At 41.6% G+C, this 8,044-nt stretch overlaps 1 protein-coding gene across 1 annotated transcript in view; it reads left to right on the top strand.

The window, feature by feature from the left end:
* The first annotated feature begins 295 nt into the window (after positions 1 to 295).
* The window catches only part of RNF182 (ring finger protein 182), a 41,464-nt gene continuing 33,715 nt past the window's right edge, over positions 296 to 8,044 (top strand). Inside the window, exon 1 of the mRNA XM_006121807.5 lies at positions 296 to 2,113. The gene's annotated coding sequence lies outside the window, so the exon portion shown is untranslated. The remainder of the gene's footprint in view (positions 2,114 to 8,044) is intronic.

Genomic DNA, 8,044 nt, shown 5'->3' with positions numbered 1-8,044 from the left:
CAGCTCAGTGGCTTTAATGGAGATCAGGGATGGAGAGTGATACTGCCTGAATTGAAGGCAGGGGCTGAGCATGGCAGAATAGACCCAACAGGACAGTCACTAGAGCCAGTCACTGCATCCTTGATGATTCTGCAGGGACTGGCAGCAGGAGCGGACCATGCATACAGACAGACTTGGCAGTTGCCTAGGGCGCCGAATTAAACGGGGCGCCCAATGATGACGTACTGCCATTGAGGGCTTTCGATGCGGGGGCGCCGATCACGCATTCTGCCTAGGGCTCCAGTTGCCGGCAGCTTGTCTTGGAGTCGGGGGTGCTGATCGCACATTCTGCCTGGGGCATCAGTTGCCAGCAGCTCATCTTGGGCCACCCCTGATTGGCAGTGATGCCTGGGATTTCCCCAGCTGCCCCTGGGCTAGACTCAGCAGCCTCTATGCTGAGGAACTGCTCTGCTGACATTGGGAAACTCCTCTGCAGCCACCTGTAATGTTGAGAGATACACCCATAGGGCCTAGAAGTCAAAACTGCTGGAAGGAACCAGCCAAAGACCCCAGCCAGTAGCAGCAACTGCCTAAACAGCCAGAGCAGGGATCTTTGGATATTCAGAGAACTTTCCAGTTTTGACTGAACTTTCTCTGCCCAACGCTGATCGGCTGTGTGTTCCAAACCTCCTCCTCCTCCCTCAGTCTCTTCAACTCAGCTTCACTCCACACCAGCCTCCTTACCCCCTTTCGCTTCCTTTCCATTTAACCTAGCCCCCTTACTGATACTAAAAACCCTTCTCCTAAAAATATAAATAGTGGAACTAATACAACACTTGCTGCCATCACATAGTTCACTCTGCAGCTGGTCTGTGCTTTCTCTATTCTGTCTGCCTGAGCTATTTAGATTGTAAGCACTTTGAGGCTGGGAGCATTTACTAGTCTATGTTTGTTCAGCATCTAGCACAATGGGGCCCACTTCTTGGTTAGTCCTTAGTCATTATCCTAATGAACATGATTATTATTAAAAATAACAAATGAGTGATACCCTTTGCTGGGCTCCCCTCGAGAATAAAGATCTACTCCCACAAAAGAATTCCCCACAATGTGACAAACCTCATGTATTGTGTGTGTCCATCCATATCTGCTCACACTTGCCTCCAGGAGAGGTGAAGGGATGGGTGAATGATTCATTAGGCCATTTAAGCAAAAATATATCCACTTGTATTAATTGCTGCTGCTGGAAATCAGAGCTGGTGCTAGGCATAAGAAGACTAAGCAATTGCTTAGGGTCCTGAGCAGCTCAAGGAAATCCCCTACTTGCTTTTTTATTGTGTTGAGTGGGAGGGCCCAAAATATTCCTGCTTAAGGCCTCCCAATTAGCTAACACAGCCTGTGTTGGACATCTTTATACTGTGGTTCTGAAAAACCCTGTAACCAATAGATAGTATAGTGCCTTGTTCACCCTGAATAATATGAAGGGGTAAGGGTTTAAAATGCATTGCTGGATTTTAAGGTGTTTCACCTCTGAGGAGTATTAGTAAATACCCACCATTTTGTGCACCCTGTTCCTTCTACAAGTCCAACATTTTCTCTTTTGTGAGCCCCCCCAAGATCAGCTGTCTCTGGCAGCACACAGAAAGGAGTGAGTTCCTCTGTAGCACAGAGAGAATTCCAACTTTCCCTTCAGTTTGATAGCAAAAAGTGAACAAAGGACTCTCCCCTCAAACTGTGCCCTCCAGCACATCAGACATGAGGAAGGGATGTGGGAGGGGAGTAATGCTCTGTGCTTGACTGCCCCCTAGAAGAGGAGGGAGAATGGGGAGAAGCATCTTTGGGTTGGGCCCCCTAGAGGCAAAGTGTAACTGGGGGAGGGGGTGTCAGACCCTTTCCCTCCCTGGGCTTGGCTGCAGTAGGAGGAGACCAGGATATTCTGAATGAACAGCTCAGTCCCCCTGCCACTTGTCAGTGTCACTTCAGGCTGCAGCCAGTTTCTATAGCGACGGCACTGATCCAGGGCTCCAGAGTAGTAACAAAGCCAGTTCCCTGCTCTCAGACACTCGCTGCTGCTGAGGCTGAGGGAGGAGGAGGGCACCGTCTGTTGAAGAAACCCTGCCTGCAGCACTCAAAACAGGTACAGAGAGACATCCAGTTCTATCTACAACCACCTCACCCTTCACTGTACCCCTCACCCCGTTCCCCATCCCCTGCACTGGGGGGCTGACTATGTCTCTGGGTGGCATTGTGGGATTGGGGCTCACAAAGCATCAGTGGGATTTAATGACTTGCTGACAGTTTATTACTGCACCAGTTTCTCCCCTTGAAGGAGCGAGCAGCAGCCCCGCCTGAGGCAGCTCATTCACCAAAGAGTCTGACGCAAAGCCCCCTGCACGCCCCTGCCCTCTCTCAGGATTATTTGGGGAGGGGATGAGGAAATGGGTGTGATGGAGGGAGTCAGGGAGCTAAACTCTGCCATTGTGAAGAAAAACACATTAAAGAATAAAAGAGGGGAAAGGGAAGATTAATACACACACATTGATATAGTGAGGGGAGAATAGCAGATACGTAGATATTGTGATAAAAGGCAAAAGAAGGGAAGTTGAGATTTTTGTCAAATCCCTTATTTTTGCTTCGTTTTTCTGAAGTGCACTAGAAACTCAGTGTCAGTGCTGAAGACTCCTCTGAAAGGAAGAGGGACAAAAGGCTTAGTGAAAAACAGACAGTTTTATGACTTTGCCTCCAATGTGGGAGGAATAAAAATGGTTCAATTTAATTGTGCAGCTCCAGAGTTGATGGTGCTTGTTGAGGTCACTTTCTTCTGTTAGTCTGACAGGTTGACTTACTGTCCTGGCAACAACTTGAAAGATAAGCTTACAGAGAAATGATACTTTCAAGTTTCATTCCATTTTAATTCCCTGATCTGCAACTGGTGGACTTGGTATTTCATTTCTAGTGGGGATGGTATTTATATATTTAAAATAATTTGCTTGCTCATCAATGAGCAAAAGAAAAAAATCCCTTTGGAGTTCTATTACGTCTTACTATATTCTGATTCTCGTTTTTATGAAAAGCCTGCGTATGATGATTTTGAAATGTATTGCTTGAGAAAAACAAAAAATGTTAAAGCATTGGGGCTAGGATTAATCAATTAAGAGATTGCTGCACACTCTTGGGAGTAAGTTCTGGCTTGGTTATAGGTGAAATGAGTTTGTTGCTCTCAAATTCAACCATTACTAGAAAGTGATTTTTTTTGTAACCTCTAGCAAAAATGTGGTTAACTATAGGAACCAAGTTTAGTTCAGAGTGAGCAGCTAGGAGAGTTGGAATAGTAAAAAGTGAATTAGTGCCAAACAGGAGCAATAGGAAGGTCATTGACAAGGCAGTCTGTAGAAGTTTGCAATACAGTTGACCACCTATATTCTATTTGTAGTGAGTTCAAAATAGTGTTAGTTTTTCAGCACTGCCACCTATTTGCTTTGTAAGTAAATGTATTTTACTAGAAGACCTCTCTAAATGAAAACAACTCCCAATGATTACAGACTGATCTTGCAGGATCAGGTCCTAAGTAATTCACTAGCAGTGTTATATTGTGGAGTGAAATTATAGCAGTACATGTGTGCTGTTTCTCAAGTACTCAAAACGTGGTCTTGATGTGAACAGAAATAGATGGCAGATTGTGTATGAAAGAACCATATTCAGAGGAAGATGTGGCAGTAGAGATACTGATTGGCAGTTAAAGATGGGATCTTAAAGTGGTATGGGATATTCTGAGTACAATTATAGTATGAAGATTTAAGACACAGAAAAAAATATAATATTCATTTTGGGGTATTTCAATACCCTCATTAACTAATTGTAGCCTACCCTCTGATGAGTCTGTAAGGTGGAGATAGGCATTTTTATTTTTAAATTAAACAATTAACCTACCAATTTCATTTCACTGATAGAGTCTTGAGATTATTGTGCTAGGAAATATAAAGAAGAAATGGTGACATCAAGGTGCAACTTTTTTAGCAGCAGTGAGCAAAAGCAGCAGAGGCTTTGTATAAAGCTGCAATTTTCATCTTTTGTAAGGAACAAACTACCTGATAATTTTAAATATCTGAAATATTTCTAAGGTGTAGATCACTATAGTATTCTTCACTTAAACCTTGCATGAATAGACCTTAGAAATATCAAGTAAAGAAACCCCAAAGTCTCACTAGACTAGCTTACATAGTCTATATGCAAAGGTTTACTCAATACTAACAAAAGGTGTTTGCCTTTCTTAAGTGTCATAACAGTTCATGTGTTGAAAAAGACAAATCCTTCTCAATGCCCTTTGCTTTTACAGAACATCAAAAAGCCAATCTACATTTAATAAATGCATAGGAATAGCAACCTGAGGTTAGTTAGCACAAAGGGAAATGGCATTTCTAGACCTTCCTCCAGGCTATATGAAATTGAATGCACCTACTATCAGGTATTAAAAGGTCAGATATGTACATTAAAGACAAGGGAGTTTCTTCTCCCTTTACTTGCATGGCACAGGGCGAGAAAAACATTGGAACTTAACACAAATCCTACCTTAAAAGCCCAAGTGAAGCCCCAAATCTCTTATTGGTTATGTTGCCTATCAAATTACATTACAGAAATGGTTCCTTGCAGAATATCTGCGAAGTCCAAAAATGGGAATGGTGTTAGATGACATGTGAAGGTGGGCAGAAGAGAAAAGCCAAAGTACTACATTGTGTCCTGAAAGAACAAAGTAATTCACCACAGAGAATATGGGTGTAGCATAACCTGCTATGTAAATAGGTGCAGATGTAGAAGTTTTACCACATCAGGACCTTGCAGAGTAAGCCATTTTATTCCAAATACTATGTGAGGGAGCAGGGACAGGGCTCAAGAAGTCATGCAGGAAGCCATTACAAGGAACTGCTAGTAGTGAGGCAGGGTCTCCATAGGTGTTGGTACATACCAGCAGCAGTTTCACACATACAGAGACATACAGTACATAGCTTTTGCACCCTGGAGATTGTGATTTCAGCCCTCCCAGTATTGTTGCTATGGAGTGCTGTGGGATCTAACTGTGTAGGAGGTTCAGGAAATTCTCATGTGGCCTTTACACAGTTACTGAAGTGTTGCTGTACCTACACATTGTAAATTAATGTTCCAGAAATAACATGCTATTGGCAGACCTCTGCAGCATAGTGTGGCATAATATACAATAAACATGACAGTGGATTTCCAAGCGTAAAAAAGCAACTTGAAAATGGTAGATTGCGTAGCTTCATGTTATACTCCACATACCTTGAACTTTAGTTCCATTTGCAGGCACACATAAAAATGTATAATTCTATGCATCTTCTCTAGCACATAAACTATGGCTTTTAAACCACTAAATTGGCTTTTCAAAGCCACATCCTGTATGTATGTTTTCTTATAACTTGTTTTTCCCACAGATTGGATGGCATGAGACACAGCAACTTAGGCACAATAAAAATATGATAATTATGCATCTGTACCTTTTTCACTAATTTTCTGCACCCTCCCCCAAAAAAGAAAATATATCTCTTATTTATTATAGGGAAATTGGCTCAGTTTTCCACCTATTAATTCATAGACCAAAAAATGCTAAAATGGAGGTAAAGTTTGAATGTGCCTATCCATAGTAGCTGCTCAACATTTTCCATTGTAAGATCCCATTTTCAGTCGCTTATATCTTTACCAAATTTTAACCATTTGGGCTTCAATTTTCCATAACAGATTTCTGCCTCAGACTGACTATTTTGAAAATTCAACAAAAACTATCCAGTCATTTCTCAGAACAAGGTTAGGGGAAATGAGATTGTTTTCCTCCAGGTTAAAAAAAAATGCTTACAGCCATTTTGTTGAGATGCTCTAGTGCTTCCATGCTTCTGGGAGGGACTTGAAATTTAGGATGATCACCTGTGTCGGGGACTGTATCATGAAATTCTGCCCAAATTTGGCCCACTTATAAGGTTCTGTAAATCTCAGTTTATTCACACTAGGGCTCAGTAAAGGCTTGATATGTAACTAAATTCTCTGAAGATTCCATCCCTGCTGAGCATGCTTCATATCAGAGCTGTGGAGTTGAGCATGACTTTCACTGCAATTGCTCCTCATGGCAGCCAGGGACAGCTGAGGTGCCATGCACAGGAACCAAGAGCAGGAAGACTGTTTCTCCATTTTCTCAGTCCCCTCAGGCCCAACTGGCACCCAGGCAATGAGGAGGAGGAGAAGGCAGAGGAGCAAAATGCAAAGAGCTGGTCCTAGAGGGTAGAGAGGAGGAAAATTGAGGCAAAGGGAGAGGAGAAGAGACTGAGCTGAAGAGCTGAAGAGGGACGTGTTGGGACAATGAGACAAAGGGGTGGAGGGAAAAGACTTAGAAAAGAATAGGCTGGAGGAGCTAGGGACAGAAGGGTCTGTAATCACTGAAATGTACTTCCCTAAGAATTTAGACTGGAACCTGAGTTTCAATATTTCTGGGCTATTGTTCACCAGCTATTTGTGCAACCCAGATGGAAAATGTGTGCTTTGTTTCCTGTAACTGGTTGGCCCACATTAACTACTCTGATTGTTCCAGTGGCAGAGGTCTGTGCTGTGGATATCATTAAATGTCCTAACTATGTTGATAAGTCAGTATGGTCCCCACATGATGAGATGTCTATTTTCTTCCCCTAGTATGCTGTTTTAAACACCTAAGAAATTACCTACCCAAAATTGCATTAAAAATGTTTAGGCTGAAAAGTCAGCTACTCAAAAGGTAGGAATTGCCAAAATGAAGATTGACTATGTAATATGGGGATTATAACATTTGTTAAGCACTTTGAGATCTACTAATGAAACATGCTATATAAGAGCTAGGTATTATTATTTTTATTCTTTCCAACCAACTCTTCTATCTAGGAGCTCGTATGACTCCAAGAAGATGAAGTAACTAATCTTGATGCTCTAACTTTTCCTCAGTGTAAAACATAAACACCTTAATCGCTGATAAATTATCCTCATCACTACAAGACAAAGGGGTGGGGGCTGAGGGAGAGAGAGAACATATCAACAATGAATCTATTTATTTTCATAACAGTCACTCACATGCTATTGGAATGGATGGATGGATAAATAGAGCCCAACGTTGTAAACCGGTTTGACAGTTGACAGATAGGTGTCCCTAGAAGCGCTCATGAATACTTTCCCAATCATCACATTTGTGTTTTCTGGACTAAACATAAACCAAATAAGTACTGATATATAAACCATCTTTTTCAGACAACGTGAGTGTAGTTATGCTTAATATCAGGGGGATTTAAACATGCACTTAAAATTAAGAATGTGCTTATTTAATGTCTGGAAGGGGATGATGGAAACAACTCTCTCCAGACTGTAAGAGGGAGACATAAGTGAGACTCATCAGAGTATGGATGGCACACTAGCCTAGTGGCTTTACAACATGTATACATTGAAAAAGAGAATTGACAAGATTAACCCCTGTGAGACTCCTAAGTGAAAATTCTCAGATAGGTAGAACAATTGCCTGTTGAAATACTCTGAAATCTCTTCAAAAGGCATGAATGAACCTGCCTTAAAGTGACTGTCCACCATTCATAAGTCCTGCTGATAAATTAAAATATGTTTTAAGTAGAGCCCCAGAAATGCATGGATATCAGCTTTTTATCCACAGGTATCCACATCCGCGCAAGTGAATGCAGATAGCCGCAGATCTGCGGCTCACTTTTGCAGATACAGAGGTAGATGCAACATTTTGTATCCATGCAGGGCTCTAGTTATGAGTAATGGTATGGGAGCCCATTGAGCTCAATGGTATTGGGTATATGTAAACTGCAAACAGAATTTATCCCTTTGTATTTTTCTGTGGTTAAGAATCTGACCACATTTTCATCATAGCATCTCTTTTTAGGAGATTTACAGTAATACAACCAAACGCAGTTATTTCAAGTTGAAATGTGTGTTTGAGAACTGAGGGCAATTTGTCAGAATTAAAATTGTGGTTTCTATTAATATGCATTAATATTGTACTCCTTTAAAATTAAAATTATATTCA

This window comes from Pelodiscus sinensis, chromosome 2, assembly GCF_052426305.1.
Source record: "Pelodiscus sinensis isolate ZL-2025 chromosome 2, ASM5242630v1, whole genome shotgun sequence".
Classification (NCBI taxonomy): Eukaryota; Metazoa; Chordata; order Testudines; family Trionychidae; genus Pelodiscus; species Pelodiscus sinensis.
Note: the sequence above shows the minus strand (reverse complement) of the source record. Positions and strands in the feature narration are given on the sequence as shown.